This window comes from Bactrocera dorsalis, chromosome 2 (assembly GCF_023373825.1).
Source record: "Bactrocera dorsalis isolate Fly_Bdor chromosome 2, ASM2337382v1, whole genome shotgun sequence".
In the NCBI taxonomy this organism is placed as follows: Eukaryota; Metazoa; Arthropoda; class Insecta; order Diptera; family Tephritidae; genus Bactrocera; species Bactrocera dorsalis.
The window spans coordinates 30,087,898-30,108,231 of NC_064304.1; the positions used below are offsets into that span (position 1 = coordinate 30,087,898).

At 37.1% G+C, this 20,334-nt stretch overlaps 1 protein-coding gene across 3 annotated transcripts in view; it reads left to right on the top strand.

Moving 5' to 3' along the window:
* LOC115066544 (ETS-like protein pointed) overlaps nt 1-20,334 on the top strand; it is a 195,885-nt gene that overhangs the window by 92,606 nt on the left and 82,945 nt on the right. Inside the window, exon 1 of one of the 3 annotated variants that reach the window (XM_049450507.1) lies at nt 15,145-16,020. The exons of 1 other annotated variant lie outside the window; for it this stretch is intronic. The gene's annotated coding sequence lies outside the window, so the exon portion shown is untranslated. Of the gene's footprint in view, nt 1-15,144; nt 16,021-20,334 lie in introns of those variants that run through there. One more of the 3 variants, XM_049450506.1, reaches the window with a different exon arrangement.

Here is a 20,334-nt window from a genome sequence, read left to right on the forward strand (position 1 = left end):
TGAGGATTCCTGTCTAAAGCTGTGACATCGTCTTGGGGCTTACGCAACTTTTACCCGCTCCGGTGGTCCTCTTATATAATAAATATATTGAAATCGAATGAATAGTCCCTAGTGGGCGTTGAGTTTAACCCCTATAGAGAAATTGTGTCGTTAGAAATCGATCAGCTGATCGATCTGCTGTTCAGGGTAATAAAACAAGCGAATTGTATAGAATAACTGTTTATGTTAAGATTTCAGTCTAACGCTTTTTTAATAATATCGTCGTTTGATTTAAGGCCTAGTAAAAATAAATCCATTATTTTTCAATAGTAGGTTTTAGTAATTCGAAGCTCTTTAAGTGCGATCGGAATAAGCTACATGGCGCTAGAATGATAATATTTCTTACTAAAAAACATTAGTATAAAACAGTTTTGGGATTGCTTGGCTTAGTATACTTTGAGCATGCGTTGTAATCGACTGTGATGTAAGCACAGTTTTGAATGCCCAGGAGCTGAGCAATGCCCAAAAACTATTTAGAACCATTTAAATAAGGCTGGAACCACAAGAAGCTCGATGAGTTGGTGTCACATAAGTTATGCAACCACGTTTGAAGGGAATGGTTAATGGTGACGAGGTCACTTTCGCCAGAATCAAGCGAAAGCTGGTCAAATCGCGGTAAGCGGGCGTAAATGGTGGCTATGCGAGAACTGGTTTTACTACGTGTTAGGTGAAGGTTATGTGAAGGTGTTAGCTAGGGTCAAATTCTTTCGGAACTGTACTCTCAATAATTCGACCGTCTGAAGAAAGCCACCTCCCAGAAGCGACCAGCTTTGACTAATAGCAATTGTGTTCCATTATGACAACGCCAGACCACACACATTGATAGCGATTCATCACAAGCCGCGGAAGATTGGTTGGAAGATTCTTACTCGTCCGCCTTATAATCCGGATGTTTCGGGAATGACTCTGCTGTTGAAAAAGTCGCCTTAAGAGAAGCTTGTGAAAACCGACTGTCTCAGATTTTTGACAATAGAGATGAGGGATTTTATGGGAGTAGTATTATGACGTTCAAGGCGGCAACAAATTATCGAATGAAATTATGCATTTCTGACCTAAATTGAATCATTCTAACTATGCTAAATTAAGTCTTCAATATAAAGCAAAAATAATTGTTTCTTTTTAACTATCTATATGTTAGCTAATGAAATTGTAATGTCTCAACACTTCTTTCGAGAAAATAATAATCAATTAATAACTAGCATCATATCAGCTTAATGATGTCTCGAAGTGACACGTACAGCACTCAATTGAAATTCAAAACACTTAACCTCGCATTTTCCCAGCCTTTAGCGCTCCTAAACGCCACAATCTGCTAGTCACTCGTAAATAATAAACATCTGCCCCTTTTTATGACACATTGAACCATATGAGAAATTATCTAGTGACCTCTCAAGTGCTCGCACTTGGCAGGTGTTTACCGTATGCATTCCGGGCGCTGTGAAAAAGGTCCAGAAAAAGTCAAATAAATAAAAAAGAGTGTTTACCAACTGCCGACATATGTATGTATGAGCGAGTAACTCCTACAAGTCATATAATATGTATGTCTGTACATAGTCACATATGCAACGCGGCAGTCCACCCCTCGGCGTACCGTTAGCACCGGCAGCCCTTCGCTTTCAATTAAAAATCAATTAAATTTTCACAATGTCATAAATTTTAATGGTGTCACACACACACATGCATACACACGCACCTCTAAGCGCTGTGCACTAATTTTAACAACAACAAGTGCAATAACAGCAACAAGGACAATCACAATTTTGGTTGAACAAACAACAAAACGAACATTAAAATCATGCAACATGCAACAGTGCGCCGCTGTTGCTGACTCAATCGGCATTTATTTTTATTCATTCATATAAATTTTATATATACACTGTATATGCATAACATGTGTATGTATGTGTGTGAGTGCTTGTGTGATTTTGCTGGTGTCGCTGCCGTGCATATTTTTCAAGTGTTGAGTGTGTAATTTTATATTTCCGGTGTAAGCGAGTTGTGAGCGATTGTTCTCGTTGTTGCTGTTGTTGCTGTTACTTTTGTTGTTAGTGTAAATTGCGCGTTGCGGTTGCCTCAGGCTGCCAGGCGTTCTGCGTGCTTATATACACACATACATGGGTATATATATTTGTATGCACTACACCATTGCAATCTCTCACCGACCGACTTGTTGTTTGCGCGTTGTTGCTGTTGTTCCTGCCGCCGCGCTCACTTGCCACTTGCTTGCTTTATTTGCTTATTTGCACGCCTATCAGCTGTTCTTCTACCAGCTCATATCGCTGCTGCTGCTGTGTTGCATCTGCCACTTGGCCGCAAAAATGTTGCTGCAAAAACACAACAACAACAACAACAACGAATAGTAAGTGTTGTGCTGTGAAAGTGACTGCGACTGCGACAGAGGAAGCAGCAAGAAATGCGAAACATATTTTTTGCATTAACTTTAAATATTTAAATGCACTAATACATACATACACATACATATTTGTAAAGAAATACTAAATATTATTTCATTGAGTACTTTTCATATTTTGTTGGCATATTTCAGTTTGTTTTGCATTTATACCCTGCATAGGGTATATTAAGCTTGTCATGGTTTTGTAACAACCAGAAGGAAACTGCGGAGACCCTATAATGTATATACATATATATAATTGATCAGCGTGACAAACTGAGCCGATTTAGACTGAGCCGCTCAATTTTTGAGATATCGATCTGAATTTTTGCACACATCCTTTTCTCTCCAAGAGGCTACTCATTTGGCGGAATCGCCTATATCAGAAAAATATATTATTCAGATGTCAAGCTAAACTTCGATCTAAATCAAGTCTTTGTTTGGAAATCTTATTTTTTTTTATTTGGTGAGATACCTTCAGGACATTTGGCATGGGTTCTTATCCGATATAACGGTACAAACTCCGAAAAAATTATTCAGATCGGTGTAATATAGCACATACCTGTCAGATAAATTAGGTGATCCAAAACAAGTCCTGTATGGAAAACTTTTTTTTTTTGACTCGGTATCTTCACGAATTTTTTTATAGATTAAAGACCGAAGCAACCCTACAATCGCCGAAAAAAATTCAAATCGAAGCACTATAGCATATAGCTGCCATACAAACTGACCCATCACAATTAAGATAAAAATCATTTTATACCCTTTTATGCTAGCAAAAATCCTGCTGTGAAGGGTATTGTCGCCTCAGTGCAGCCCAAGTTAATGTTTTGTGTTTTGTTTTCGGCTGCTTTTACTTACTCCCTCCGTGTCTTTACAATATTTTCAATTTGATTTATGTACTTACTTACAAATATACAATACATACGTATATACATATATACATATTGCCATTGCAGCTAAAATAAATATTTTTTCCAAGTCCACAATTTATTTCCAAGAAGCGGCACGCTTGCACAGCGCAAGGTGCGCCGACTGCTGCCTTTGCATTTATTTATTTGCTTCCGCCTTTTATTTTATTTTCTCTTATTACATCGAATTTGGTTATGTTTTTCCGAGAAACAAGCGCATAGCATTTGAAACTAAAGCTGATCCAATTTTTTAGTAATTTCCTCGCTTAATAAAATAAATTAGCCGCTAGTTGTAAGCGAAATCTGTTTATGAAATGTGATGACTGGCACAGCGGTGAATTGCAAATGTATTGAACTAATATATATTTGTATATAAAATAAATACATGCATATATAGTATAAATATTCTGCATAATATAAGATAGTTAGCAAAGTTGATTTATGGAGACTTGGTACAGATGTCGACCGATGTCTTCCCTTTTCGTTTATACGAAGTTAAGTTAAGGGATCGATTACGTTTGTTATGGGATCCCCTTATTTTCCAATTCGGTAAATAATCAAACCTACGGGTGACCCATTTCAAGATACTTTACTTTTTCAAAGAAAAACCTCAGAAACTTCAAATTGAAGAACATTCTTCGGCATTGTTTTTTTGAAGATTCTCTCTTACAAATGTTGGCCGCGGCTACGTCTCAGATGGTTTATCCAATGAATCCAATTTTCGACGACACGCCTGATGTTTTGCTCCAAGGCATGAATCGAAGCGGGATTGTCCACAGGAAAAAGTCTAACGGTGTGATATAACACGATCTTAGTGGCCAATCAACTGACCCAAAACGTGAAATCATCTGCTCATCGAAGTGTTTTCTCTATAAATCCATTAATGGATGCGAGGTATGGGAAGTGGCGCCGTCCTGTTGATACCAAACGTCGCCGAATCAAGAGCTTCAATTTCAAACATCAAATAGTCAGTTAGCATGGCGCGACGACGTTAATGTTCTCATAATTTTTGAAGAAATATGGCTCGATGATTCCACCGACCCACATTTCTGGATAAAATAGCATATCTTGAATCTCTTCAGGTTGCTCTTCCTCGCGAATGAGGCGAAATACATTCTTTACAGAACGTGAATTCGATCATCGATCATTGAATTGTAATGTTATTGTTGTAGTGGGAGAACACATTTCATAAATAGTTTCGAGAAATGCTACCGAGTCGACATTACTTTGCGGGTATAAATCCGGTCCTAATCCAATACAAAGACTCGATCATTGTAAGAATGAAAAATAATTTCACCTAAAACTAAATGGTGAAACATCATAGTTTTATTTTCAAGAGATCCATATCACACCTTCCAATCCGGTTATATTCTGGTTACGAAGACGCGGCCATCATGGGAATGGAAAAGACATTTCACCTATTCAATTTTCAACCGATCCATATGTCTTTTCTTTTGTTATTTTTCAGTAACATATAGAATAATACCGTTATATGGGTTAGCTTAGTTACTGACAATTTTCTTATTTTAGTACAAAGTGTAATGTTCTCGTAGAGTTTTTAGAGTTTTGATTACATATGTTGAGGTAGATAATTTAAGAAAGCTCAACGGACTAGTACTCAGCATCTAATATGTTGGATGGATTGGAAAGAAAAGTTGTAAACCAGCAAATAATTTACTATTTAGTTAGATAGCTGGTGATATGACGGTAACAAAGAGACGTTAGAATGCAATTCCGCTTATTCGCATAGCTGAACAGTTTTTTCAGTGAGTTTATTACATTTTTTCGAGTGTTTCCTCAAGCTTCACTATGATTGTCTTCTCCTGCGATTTATAAACTTGACATGAGAGACATCTAAGGGTGCCCGCAGAATGGACGCTTAAAGACGAGCCGAGCTGAGCCGATCCTAAATTCGCGTGTTGCGTAAAATGAGCTCGGCTCGGCTTTGAGCGTCCACTCTGCGGATCACCCTAAGGCTTCAAACTGCTGTTAATCACAATCCACTTATGTTAATAAAAACAAAAGAAGGAAAAACGTTCTATTAACTACAAGTTAGGGCAAATTTTATAGGTAAAGGTCTAGCGGCATTGTTTTCTTATTTATTGGCGTAAACACTGCTGACGCTGTTATAGCCGAGCGGCAATGTCTATAAAGATAAAATGGAAATTACTTAGAACGCTAAGAAGCCACCTAAAAAATTCCTTTATTTTTTTACGCAGCTGAATTTTTCCTTTGACGAAGTGTAATCCACACTTTATCAGGCGAGTAGTAAGACTTGCTCATTTTTCATGCATTTCACCATAAGGCACCTACAACTATCATTAAATTTGTCCTCAAAGGTACAATAAAAATGATTTCGTTACACTTTCCTTTTTAAACTCATCAATTTCGTATCATTCAAATTGTCAAACAACCTTTACTAAATGCATGTGTGTGTGTGCGTGTGTGTTTGGTAGTAAACAAATAAGAAATCAAATTCCCTTGAGGGAACACCCTAGGCGTTTCCTGCTTCCAAATTGATGATGACAACAGCAACAAGTACAAAGTAATGCACACAAGATGACAAATAGAAAGAAAATCACAGACACAAAAGGCTGCAAAGCACAATTAGAAATTACTCACACACACACACATACAAGCATGCATTCAACTTAAATATTATGTAGCGAAGGAAAATATACAAAAAGCATATGTATGTAGGTGTGTGTTGTGTGCTTGTGGCATGAATGCGGGCTTCTAACTTCTTACTAAACATATTTATGTAATGTGGCATAGTGTTGTTGCGTTATTAGTTGCGGAAAGGCAGAATGGGAAATTTAAAATTGAAAATTACCAACACTTGTCGTGGAGTGGAAGTACGAGCACACACACATATAATATGTAGATGAAAATGTGTGTCTGTATGTTGCACGAAGTTATTTATAACTATATTCGAAGGTATTTTGTTTGGGGCTACATTTGTTTGTTTGCATGTGTGAGTGTATGACTGTGAGCTTGCCAGATGAGCAATCAAATGTTGCTAAACAAACAAACACACTTACATATATATGTACATATATATAGAAATTCTTGGTATTTATATGTATATGTGTGTGTGTCCAGCTAATTTTGGATGTAGCTTTGTGGTGCGGCGACACTTGCGGCATACATATGTAATTAGAAACACCACAGAGATGAGTAAAATTGCGCATCCACATGTTTGTTTGTGTGTGTAAAAAGAACGCACACCAAATTCAGTCGGTCAACATGTTTGTATGTTTGTATGTTTGGCGTTGAAAAGCTTTGCTAAACGTTCGAAACGAGAGCAATTTGCAGCAGCCAGTTATGCGCACACATTCCACACACATGCATAACTATATCATTGTTTATTTGTATATGTACCTACATATGGATATGTGTGACAGCTATGACGTGTATATGCCGTGTAATGACTGTGCCACAGCCTGTTGAATGCCACATTGCGCTCACAACGACCGGAAGTTAATAACAAATAATATTATTGCCCTGTTATACATGTGGGCATACAGTCAAACGTGTTCAAATGTATATGTTGGCTGTTGTTGTTGTTATTATTAGCTTGTTATTGCCACTTGTATAACCAATCGTGGATAAAAAATGTATGGCCTCCTTGCGACTTTTGACCACATTTCAGTATATATATATAATATGTAGCATATATGTATATACATATATGTATTCACGTATTCATATTCAATATTTTCATAATTTTCTGAAAATAGTCGTTTAAAAAATCTGCAAAATCATCATTTATGGTCTAGTCGGAAATTGAGTATTGGAGTGCTTACCAGCTCCCTTTTTTATAAAATTGTTTTTCAGCATAGATTAACAGATAATGTTCTTATATGTATACATATATTAGTTTTTGGATGTCCAAGCGTACAAACCGCTTACTGTGCCGAGTTAACAACAGCGCGCCAGTCGTTTATTTTTTTCGTAAGGTGGCGCCAATTGGAGATTCCAAGCGAAGCCAATACCTCTTCCTCTTTCAGAGCTGGAGTGTTTTCGTCTAATATGTCAATGCCGTCGTATATCTCATACAGCTCATCGTTCCATCGAATACGGTATACGCCTTACGCGCAAAGAACCTTTCTCTCGAAAACTCGTAATGTAGACTCATTAGATGTTGTCATCGTCCATGCCTCTACACCATATACATATGTAGCTGGACGGGAATAATCAGTGACTTATACTTGTAGAGTTTTGTTTTTGTTCATCGAGAGAGGACTTAAGTTCTTAATTGCCTACTTAGTCCGAAGTTGCACCTGTTGGCAAGAGATATTCTGCGTTTGCTTTCGAGGCTAAAGTTGCTGGTTCCAAGATAGACGAAATTATCTACGACTTCGAAGTTATGACCGTCAACAATGTCGTTGGAGCCAAGTCCCGAGTGCGACGACTGCTTGTTTGGTGGCTGTAGATATTTTGTCTTGCCCTCGTTCGCTACCCATTTGCTTTGCTTCCAATCTGGAGAAATCGGAACTCACAGCGCGGTTATTGAAGCCAATGATATCAATGTCATCAACATGCGCCAGAAGCTGTACACTCTTATAAAATATTTTACCTGCTCGATTAAGTTCTGCAGCTCGAATTATTTTCTCCAGCAGTAGATTGAAGAAGTCACACGAAAGTGTCGCCTTGACTGAAACCTCGTTTGGTATCGAACGACGCGGAGAAGTCCTTCCCGATCTTGACGCAGCTTTTGGAGAATATGTAGAGCTGTAAATCAATTTAATGATGACTTGACAAGCTGACACACGTCCGTCCCGGTGGCCATGTAAGCGATAACTTATTAAAAAATATATAGATCCATATTTTGAAGAATTTTTTTTTCTAGTTTTTTTTATGTATAAGTTTTATACAAAAATAATCAGCATGACGAGTTGAGTCGATTTAGCTATGTGCCCGAAGTTCCTAATTTTTCGAAGCTGCCATACGAACTGAACGATCGAAATCAAATTCTTAAAAGGAATCTTTCGTATTTGTGAAGAAACGTCGGAAGCACTACCTACTCAGGTCTCTCTGTATATCCGTCTGTATACACGAAAACTTGCCCCGCAGTTTTTAAGACATTGAATTGTACAGGCCCTCGTCTTGTCTCAAGAAGCTGCTAATTTGCAGGAATCGGTAGTGTTGGACCACTATAGCATACAGCTTTTGTGTTATTAGTTTTACGATATTTATGTTCTCTAAATGGCCAACGCCTCGTTATGTTAGCTGGACCTACATATGCAATCCTTAGTTTTTGTCCTGTCATAATTTGGTCGTTTCGGTTTCGCTCTCCTGCAATTGGTTGTAGTTTTCCATCTATTGTCTCTCCCTCGGATTTGTCTAGACAGGTTCCTGTCTCAGCTAACTCGTCTCATTTTTCGTGGCCGAAAACATTCCTGCGACTGGGAACTCAAATTATGGGCAAGTCGAGCCAGTGAACTTAAAGCTTTCCTCGCTTTGTTTACTATGCTGCAGTTGATCTTCAGCGACGGTAGGTTGGTAGTGCCGCCTGGCTGTCTGGGTAAATGACCGTTTTATGGAGACACCTGTAGTTGTTCAGTAGAACTCCAGAGATCTTCTTTGGGCTTTTATAAGTTTTTGAATACATAAACAATTCCTAAAATTTCTCTATAAATTATTGTTGTTATTTCATTTTTTATTTTTCACAACAAAGTTTATTTTCAGATAAGGCTCTTCCAAGTATTCCCCTTTCATTATAATACAATCATTCACCAATCGCAAAATTCGCACTAATGCGTTTATGATATGAATACAACTATTATTATTATTGTTCATCAAAGGGGAATACATAATAATTGCTTGTTGTTGCTGTTGTTGTTCTAATAATTATTCAAGGAAATATGCGTTTACACTTGCACTTCGACAAAAGAGTTCGCTCGCAAAATGACTTGAAATTGCAATATTGTTTCTGTTTTTTGTTTTTTTTTTTCTTTGTGCTGAAAGAGAAATGCATGCCCATGTACAGATGAACGTCTGTGTGTGTGTGTATCATCTGTTGCAAGCAAACTGGCTGAGGCAGCTTAGTCATCATCGCCAAGAGAAGAATACCCCAGAATTGCCACTTGTTTTTGGACTAAAAGTGCACATAAATCAGTTTGCACTGCAACGGAACGGCAAATGCTTGGCTATTAGTGTAGATGTGTGTGTGTATGTTAGTGCATGTATGTATGTGTTTGTATGTGGGCCTTTGACTCTATTAGCCAAACAAAACGACACTCTGCCATTCATAATGCATTTTACTCACGCAGCAGCGTTTTGTACATTTTTACAACAACATTTTTTTTACGAAAACAAAAAAGACGTCAAAAAGAACAACAAATAAACAAGACAAAGCCGCAATATAAATACATTTATGAATGAAAATGGAAAATGCTGGTAATAATGGCTCAGAAAAAAGCGAAATATCTTCACTGAATGAAAAATTAGGAGATTTCAGCTTGTGGCTACAAATATATATGTATGTATGTATATGTAGACAAGTGCATGCAGCATGTAGCATGAATGAAAAACAACAACAATTGCATGTAAGTCACTTAGCTGTTTAATCTTCAACACTTTGGAAGTCGTTTAAGTGTATTTGTTGTTGTTGTTGTTGTAATTTTTATATTAGTTTTTAGTGTTGCATGATTTGTTAAAGTTGCTGTGTTGGCAAAGAAGCAATTGAGCTGGCATGCAATAATACAACTAGCGTGATTTTTTCAAGATAAAGCAAGAAAAAAATTTACTTCGGTTGCAACGCCGTTATAATACCCTTCACAGTTGCATTTCTCATAGCAAAGAAGGCTATGAAACAATTTAACCTTGATTTTGTGCGGTCACTTTGTATGGCAACTATATGTTTTAGTAGTCCGGTCTGAACAATTTCTTTGGAGATTGTACCGTTACTTTGGACAATAACTCATGTCAAATTTTGTAAGGATAGCTCGTCAAATTAAAAAGTTCTACATACAAGGACTTGAGTTTGAGCGGTCAGTTTGTATGGCAGCTATATGTTATAGTAGTCCGATCTGAATGATTTCTTTGGAGATTGTAGCGTTATCATAAATAATGATTCGTGACAAATTTCGTAAAGATACCTCGACAAATTATAAAGTTTTCCATACAAGGACTGGAGTTTGAGTGGTCGTCCGATCTGAATGATTTCTTTGGAGATTGTAGCGTTGTCTTAGGAGGTAATCTACATATGTCAAATTTTTAGAAGATATATTGTGAAATAAAGAAGTTTCCCATACAATGACTTCAGCTTGAGCGGTCAGTTTGTATGACAGCTATACGCTATATTGGGCCGATATCTGCGATTCCGATAAATGAGCTGTTTCTTGAAGAGCAGAAAATGTGTGCAGAATTTCGGATCGATGACTCAAAAACTAAGACTAAAGTTTACTTATATATAAGTATTATGCAGACGGTTCTACATTTCTAAATCGACTCAGCCCACGTTGGTCTTCCAACTTAATATACCCTGTTCGGGGTATAATGAAATAATTTTCTTGAATTCCTAGCCGCTATTGTATGAATGTGTGTTAGGCATGTTTGTTATCATGCAAGTGCGCGTGCATCACTTATTGGCCCTTCCCTGTGCCAATTATGCGGTTTGTGATAATGACAGGCGATCTTCAGCGTTGCCACACGCACACACAGCTACAAACGTACAAGTGAAGCACTCATGAGCTTACATTCGTTCATAACACTAGAAATATTATACTTACATACATATGTATACATATATGTATGTCTGTATGTAAGTATGTATGTGTGCACTATCGAGTTTCTTAACTCGCCGGGCCCGCTTGACCAGCTCCAGCAGTTTGCTTGCCTTTTTCCGCTAGAAGAGCTAGTAGTAATCAAGTATACCGCACGCTCTCTCATAACCACTTATTTATGCTTGCGTGTCATCGTCGGCGGCGCCGTTTCACCGCGCAATCCCCGCGCGCTTATCTTTCGTGGAGCAGCGGTACACTCCAAGCGACGCGACGCTCGGCTCACACGTAATTCCAATTCATTCATCGATTTTATTCATTCATAAAAATTTCTTTTCTACCTGCGCTCGTAATTTGCTTCGTATATTCTTTATCATTATCAGTGCTACCGCTGCTGTTGGCCGCTGTGGCCCCCACTACCACTCTACCTTTTTACGGCCGATCATGTTTCAGCCGTGCTAGCGCTGCTGGCCAATTGCCAGGGCATAGCTCTGTGTGTATGCATGTCTATCCACTCGTTTGACGTGATATACATACATACATACATACATATGTATAAGCGCATGTGTAGATCACATGCGACGCACTCTGGGTACATACAACAAAAACAAATACCACACCAGCCTTCGATTGATCGTCGCCTGAGAACGAAGGTGTGCGATCGCCCAACAGCCGCCTGCTAGCTGAAGACACGCCATACCAACACACACACAAACATACAGAGATAGAATTATGTATGTGCTGTTGCTCGAACGGAAGCAGCGGAAGCGCATGCAACAACAACAGCAGTGACAGCAGCAATGCGTCTGTGATAAAAGCAACAGCAGAAACACAAGAAAAAAGTAGCATAGAAAAAAATCAGCGAAACCCAACAACAAGTACACGTATGGCATGCTATATGCGTGTAGCTTTATGGGCCGCAAGCATGCAACAACAACAAATTCCATATTTTGTAAAAAAGTAAAAAAAACCGAGTCAAGAAATATGTAAGCAATACACTCAGCTGCCGATCGTGTTCGCCTGCCTGCCTGCTTGCCTGCCGGCGGACCTGCTTGCGTTCGCGAAGAGCGTGTGAGGCAATACGAGAAATTCATTCATAAATTCACATTGCACCACAAGCAAGTGTGTGTATGTTTGTGTGGTGGTTGTATGTAGGCAGCTCAACAATGAAAATACTCGCATTGTCAGGGGAAGAAACAAGTGATCGTACACGTCAACCGATCGTGCGCGAGTGGCAAACAGGCATATAGCAACATAAATATAAATGTATATGTGTATGTATGTGTGTCGGCATGTAATTCTAGCGGCCAGGCGATACAAGTAATCTGAGCACAAGTGCCTGCCGTGCCTGTCTGTCAAAAGTATTTATCTGCTTGGCTTGCTGGCGGGCTGCCGCTTCGCTCGTCCACCCGTCCAACTATCCATTCATCCGTCTGTCCGCTTCTCAGCCTAATTTATCGCTGCAATCACATTGTGGAGTATATATAATACATGTATCTATAGTATATGTGTATGTCGCATTTGTTACTAGTTGTGAACTAGTCTGGTTTTTATTGACTTTTTTATCGTTTGTTTTCTGGACGTTTTAGTTTCGCGACTGCCTTATCACTTAGCAGCTGCATGATTCGACAGAAATAAGTACACCCGCACAAACATACATACATACATACACACATGTGCTTATGAAAAACTTCTTTTGCTTAAAAAAATCCCCGATAACACGCCGCCAACTCATGTGCCCTGAATCAAATATTATTTACGCGAATTTTAATTATCGTTATTTATGATATTGCGAAATATTCTGACTTTCGCTAACACACCTATTTAGTGCTCCCTGGTTCTCTTTGAGTGAAACTGCTTCTTATTGCTTCAAATGAAGTCACGATGCTTTGAAACTCGCAGGTTTCACTCTTAACAGAAATTTGCCGGGTTTGAGATTATTCACTGGCTGTCTGTGGCATTATACACTAATAAATATAGCTCTTGGTAATAGAAGTCATGTCGTCTTATTAGCAATATTCAATGCTAAACAAGTTGTTTATTTGGCCAACAAAATTCATTTAAATCTTCAATGAAGAAAATGTTGCTTTTAGATATATTCCCAGAGAGCAGGGAGTCCTTAGTTGCTCATTCTTTGCCATTTCTACTTTAGTGGGTATCATTGTATTTACATTGGGTAGCTCGTTTCGGCCAAATGTCTTGATCTCTGTTGATAATATAAGTCATATTGTCCCATAACTTAATACAAATGCTGGTTGAGTGATAAAATTGACACGGAAAACTGTATGTGTGTGGTAGATCAGTCTGGGTTTCCGAAACATTGAAATTAGAAATTATGAGGCTTAAAAAATCAACATTTACGTATAAGATCATCCGTTTTGCTCTCTTCTGTGATTCTGTAACAGGTTACCGTCCTCTCTCAGTGTCTCTCTTTATTACTTCTTTCTACCCACTTTATTCGGTTGAATTGCACTTCATCTACCACTTAATTTTAAGAGATTATACTTCTTCTAGCGGCTACGCTGGCTCCGTCATGTCATCCTAATGAATGAAAACACTCCAGCTCTGAGAGTATTCGACGCAGTACCCGCGGGGGGAAGAGGAAAAGGAAGACTACCACTCGGTTGAAAAGACCGAGAAAGGGAAGGTTCTGGCTACATTTGGAATATCCAATTGGCGCCAAAAAGTGGAAAGGAAGAACGACTGACTAGTTGTAAACTCGGCTATGACCGAGAAAGAAGAAAAAAAGGACCACAGTGAGGCCTTTCAATTTATTTCTGTCTTTTGCTAGCTTTTTGATTTGGCTTCAACTTTTTTGGACCCTAGATATTGCGATTTTTTTAAATTTCTTCTCCAGATTAGATCGAGTCGACCTTTCTGTTGGCTGTCTTATCAGTTAATGTCTAGATTTCACCTCAGGATATGCCGGACCAGCCTCATTTTCTTTTTAGAATTTTCGGTATTGTGGCTGCCAGTCAATAGCATTCCGGTTAATGTCTAGATTTCACCTCAGGACATGCCGGACCAGCCTCATTTTCTTTTTAGAATTTTCGGTATTGTGGCTGCCAGTCAATAGCATTCCGGTTAATGTCTACATTTCACCTCATGACATGCCGGACCAGCCGCATTTTATACTTAACAGTGGAATTGAATATTTTTGCTACACCGGGAAATGATCAGAGAGCTTTCGGCCGTACTAAGAGCGCCGAAAGCTTGATTGGTCTCTTCTATAACCTTTATGTACTATCATTACCCTATTTGAAAAACTTAGTTCTGGAAAAAGTAGTTTGTCCAAGGATAAATTTCGCTATTCATCATTCTGCCAATTGATTAATGCTCTTGAAACCCGGAAGTATACTAGAAGTCCACCAAAAAATATTTTTTTCAAATATTCTATATTTAACCCTCTAAAATACTAAAAAAAATTCTACACATTACAGAATCATATGGCACAGAACCTTAGCCAGCTAAAATCTTACATTTCATACACATTATCTATATAGGCATTAGGGTAGGTCAAAAAAGGTATATATTTTTCGCATGGTATAAGTGATCGGCGAGATATGAATTTTTCTATCTGATAAAAAGAATATATATGTACATATATAAGGCGGATGACCTTACCGTTACAATTAAGAAGTCTTACTTGGAGATATTTCTTTTAAGTAATCTATGAATCCATTTTTCAGAACCATGCGAAAAGAAAATATTTTTTAACAACCCTAATATGTATGTATGTATAAGTACGTACATATGTCCACATATTTATCACACATGTGCAAAAAATTATCAGTTTCTAAATGCGATAAATTTTTATCAAAGCAAAAATAAATCGCAACAATTTTCAAAACACACGCAATACTCTGCCTTCAAATCGGAATTTATGGATATTGCACTTAGTTGCTTGTGTGGATTTCGAAATCCTCGTGCTTTACGTTCCTCATTCTGTTTTAGCATATTTTTGTATGGTATTAAAAACAACAACAACAAATTTCCTCGCTGCAGTCACTCAAATAATTGCGATACATTGTTGCTGTGCCTTAATTTTACTTATTTTTGTTTCTTATATGCTTTGCTTTCTATAAAACACTTACACACACGTATGTACATACATACGCACAACTTCGCATATGAAAATACAAAATAAACAAAACATGCTGATGTCGAGATACGATGATGGCCGTTTCCGTTTCACCAACGTCCCATGCACCAACACACACCAGCAGCGAGTTGAAATTCAGCTGATACGGACCAACAGCGAGAGTGCGAGCGCGTGAGCGCAAGCAAGCGATTGACTCGCCTGCGCTCTTCAACTCAAACAACACAGCGCGCTCAAACACACATGCATGCATATAGGCGAGCAAACAGAGAGCGCGCCGATCGCCCGCTGTGGCTTTGTGCGCGATTTTTGTGAATGAATTCTTCTGGCCGTGCGTACGATTTATCTACAAATTCGTATTTTACGATTTTTTTACTTATCTGCAGTCGGCGCTGCACTGATAGTCGCACACATGCACACTCACACATATGTATATGGTAGAGCACCCACGTATTGCCGCGATCGCCAGTTTGTGCTCAAAAGCGGACGTGCTCTCTAGCTCTCGCAGTTGCTCACTCTCACTGAGTGGTTCATTCTGTGTTCGTTTGCTGCGTTTGTGTGCGTGTCGCTTAGGATATTGCCGTGTTGAATGTCTCGCTTGTCAGCGTTTGCAATCCGTTTCGCTTCAGTTTGACTCTACGAATCCAATAGATACAGAACGTTTTTGTTATACGTTATTTATGCTTTTTTAATATGGATTGTCGTAAATTTTCGTGTAAAAAGTGACAGTTTCAAGTGGAATTCGCGCAAATAAAATTTATAAATTGTGTTTAATTTATTTGAAGTCAAAGTATGTGTGTTTATACCAACTGTTAGCTGGTGCAATTGGAAAACAACAACAACAACAGCAAAGTGCAATAACGATTTAAATGTGTTTCCGTGAAGTGTGTGTGTGTGAAAGAAAAGCAGCAAAAAAAATTGCCAAGCTATTTTTAATGCCAATTTTTGTTATTTGTTGAGTTGTTGTGATAACTGTAAAAATTTTGCAAAATATTTGGCTATCAGAGATAGCTGGCGCTGCGAAATTTTGCCGCTCAAAGTGAACCGAAAGTGTTTATTGAAATTTACATGTTTGTTTTAGTGTGTACGTGTGTGTGTAGGTGTGTGGGTGTGTTTGGCAGTGCTTATACGCGCTACAAGTAGCTTAAAGTGTACGCGCTATATACATAAGTATGTATGTATATACAATCTATATATAATTGTCCACGCAATAGTAAATGGAGCTACTAGTTTATCGAAATCCAACAACAAAAATATAAGCAAAAACAAAAATAAAAATTAGAGCAACAAATAAAAAATAAATAATTGCGTTTTGGCAGTGAACTGTGGATTGATAAGGCGATACCGATAGGCCCGCACATCGGCACGTGCAGACATACTCCATAAAGCAAACGGTTATCTTAATGAAATGACATTTTAATGACATCCATTTAGTGCGATATTAAAAAGTGTGAACTTTTTCAGTTATGTACATACATATGTATTTACATGATTTTTTTATAATTTTTGTTTACTGAGGTGTAAAGAGATGACATACATATGTACATGTATGTATGTAACTATAATATATGTGTGTATGTATAGTGCAATTATACCCCCTGGCAGAAGTTTTTTCTGAAACCTAAAAGTTGTGTCATGTGAGAAATAGGGCCCTGAATACAGAGGCTAACATACAAATAATGTGTTATTAAAAATATTTTTCAAAAGCATGGAATGCCATTATGCATATGTATATGTACATATGTAGTATATACATCCATATGTACTTGTACATTGCACACCACTGTAAAAAACTAAAAATTTCCCAGTCACATTGTCACTGCAGAGCTCATCAGAAGCAGTATTATGCCCAAAAATATTAATAAACGTTGAATGCCACATTATTGCACGTTACTGTTAAATAAAATTTAAAATTGTTACAGCCAAAGTAGAATTATAGCTTCAATAAAATCAGTACTTTTTCCAACAAATAATTAATAAACTTCGAATGCTATAAAATTGCACATTACTGTAAACATGCTTAGAATTATGCAACTACCTTGAAACTTGACCTCATCAGAACTAGTATTTAAAAACAAAAAAAGAATTATAATAAAGTTTAAATTCTATAATATTGCACATTACTGTAGGAATTCTTAAAACTACAGAACTACGTTTAAAAATAATAATAAACTTTAAATTATTACAAAATATTTTCGAAAACAGTGATATTTAAAGTATATAATTTTGCACATTACTGTAAATTTTTTAAAAATATGAAAGAACCTGAAACTATAGAGCCCATCAGGAGAAGTATTATTAAAAAAAAATAGTATTAATAAACTTAAAATTCTATAATATTGCACATCACTGTAAACATTCTACAACTGTAGAAGCATCTTAAAACTATAGAGCTCATCAGAAGAAGAGAATTCAATGCAAACACAAAAAATAATATGCTTCGAAAATAATCACACACATCACTATGAAAAAAAAAATTAAAATTTTTACCAGTTTCCTTGAACTTCAATTTATTTTAGAACTAATACAATTTCAAAAAAACAAAATAATAATAAACTTCGAATGCTAGAATATTGCACACTAGTGTGAAGAAAATAGGATTTTTGTAGCCACCTTGGAAATATAGAGCCATTCAAAAGCAGCATAATTTCACAAAACAAAACTATCAAATGCTATAAAATTGCACATTACTGTGAAAAAAAAATAAGATTTTGCAACGTTCGTAGAAATATACTTGTAAGTCTTATTAGAAGCGCATGATGGCAACATCGTGTAAAATTCTCTACAACGCCTTTAGAAAAACCAAAAATTTCTTATTTCTGTTTATTTTTCCAAAAATTTAGCAGAATTTTAGTAAGCAAATTACTGGAATAATACATTTACGCTTTGCGCGGTTTTGGCGGCCCCCGCTGCGGGTACTCTAACGAGCTAAAACCGCAAAGATTTCTTATCACCATGTATTTTTAAAATATCCGCTAATCCTTTAGCAACTTTAACTTTAACTATAAGTATGCTTTGTTGTTGTACTTTATTTTTATCCAGCATACTTACGTAGGGTAGCTATCGAGTAATTTTAACTGCAGATGATCGTTGAAATATACCCGTTTGCGGTTGGTTGCTAGCTGGAAATAAAATGCGCTGGGTTTTAAAGTTGGTAACCGCGGAAGTCCATCTGAGTCAATTAGTTAGTGCGTAGTTATTTCAACAATTATCGTACACTTCGTGTCGTCATCACGTTTACTTTGTACGACAAACTGTTGTTATGTCACTAAGTAGGGCTTACTACGATGTTAGTCGGTTTTAAGAGAGAGAGAGAGTGACATACTCGGTGCTTTCTTCAAGTATAAGGTGATGAGGGAATTTCTTGATAATATGCTGGCAGACAAGATTCATGAACGATTTGTGATTTTATTACCTGTTCGCACTGAACTATAAGGAGGTATGCGGCGACTTTTATTTTCCAAATTTGTAAAATTTAAATGAAATGAGAAGAAAGATAATCAAAAGATACCATCGCCAACATTATAGGCATTGCTTAGAACTTTTCACAAATGGAGTACTCCAAGCTGCTGGGTTGAGACCGCTTTACCTTTGGTTATAAGGCAAGATCTTTTCGATTTTTTTATAAGTTTTCTTGGTTTATATCATCATGATACCCTTTTACCTTTGGTTATAAGACAAGATCTATTATCAAGATTATTTTCGAAGTATTTTTGCCATATATCATCATTCGCTTTAAAAGAAATTTCGCTTTTTTTAATCTTGTTTAATCGGATGCTGAATGATGAAATATATTTTTTGTTCAATCGAAGTCTTCGCACATCTGTTGTAGGTATGTTTTTTCTACGTTTTTTGAAATACATGCCCAGAAATATTTAAACTTTCATTTAAGCCACAGGTTCAGCTTAAATTAAAGCTCTTTGAGAATATTGTAGAATGCTAGAGCTCGAGTAGGATTTTTTCTCCTCCCACCAATGTTGCATTTGATAGAAAGTTAATCAGCGTGTTTCAAATAAGTTGCTACAGTAACTTTTCAGTTGTTTAACAAATATTCGTTCTAAAAACTCTTTTCACAAAATTAATGCAACTAAATTATCAGTACCATTTCTAAATTCTTTTTAGTTGTAGAAATTTGATATTTAACTTTTTTGTGCATATAATTGATTACAACTTCTCTCACAGCCGTAATTTACTCCTACATTAAAAACACATTAACACTCTTTTGGGTATGCCGAGATCAATGACCTTTTCCACCTCTTCATAATGTCTCAAAAACTTTTTCTTTTACAAGTGTTAATAAGGTTTTAACAAAAAGGAGTCCGCACCATTATAGGGGTAGCTATGATAATTAAGGGGAAGGGTTAAATTTAGACTGTGAAGTGGAAATTTCTTTTAAATTGTTTAGATAAAACTAACTAATTGAAAAGTGACATTAAAAATTATGAATAATTTTGTTATGGTAGGAGTCCTTGCTAAGGATCGAAACCAGGCTGAAGTATATGAGCAGTAAGTAAAAAAACAGCTAAGAAGAGGAGAGAACTTTAAAGGTTTTCGTGAGTTTCTCCACGAAACAGTCAAACATGCTGAATTTGATGCTTGGAAGCACTCTAGAGCTCGTAGGGTTGTTAAGGATGCCACTGTAAAATCAATATCTCTATATACGCTTTTTTGATAAAGTAATTTTATAGAAGGGACACCTTTTTCACCTTGGTCGGGTTCGAGACCAAATTAAAACCTCTACCGTGCTGTGGGTCCGGCTCCCGGCTGCAGTGCGACTCCACACTGAACTGAATTCTCAACTCTACCAGCCTTTAAGTTTAAACCACTGTCACCACGAATCTCCCCAAAAAGCCAAATCCAATAAGCAGGTTGGAGCGAACTTCAAGGTCAAACTGCCCCCGTACTACCAGATTTAAGTCTCCGGTCAGATTCAATGACTGGTGGCATTTGTCGCTTGAACTTGAAAGGTCTTTATTTGAAGGAATCTCATTCAAAGTCTATAATATCTATTCGAGCTGGGTATAGTAGCAATTCTTCTGACAAGACTATGTGGGAACTCAGACATACAGTCGAAAAGAGAAATATGAGATACCTCTTTCCTTATTCCAAGGGTAAATTTTTAAGGTTATGATTTTTTAAGCGCTCTAGATTGACTTCACCATAGAA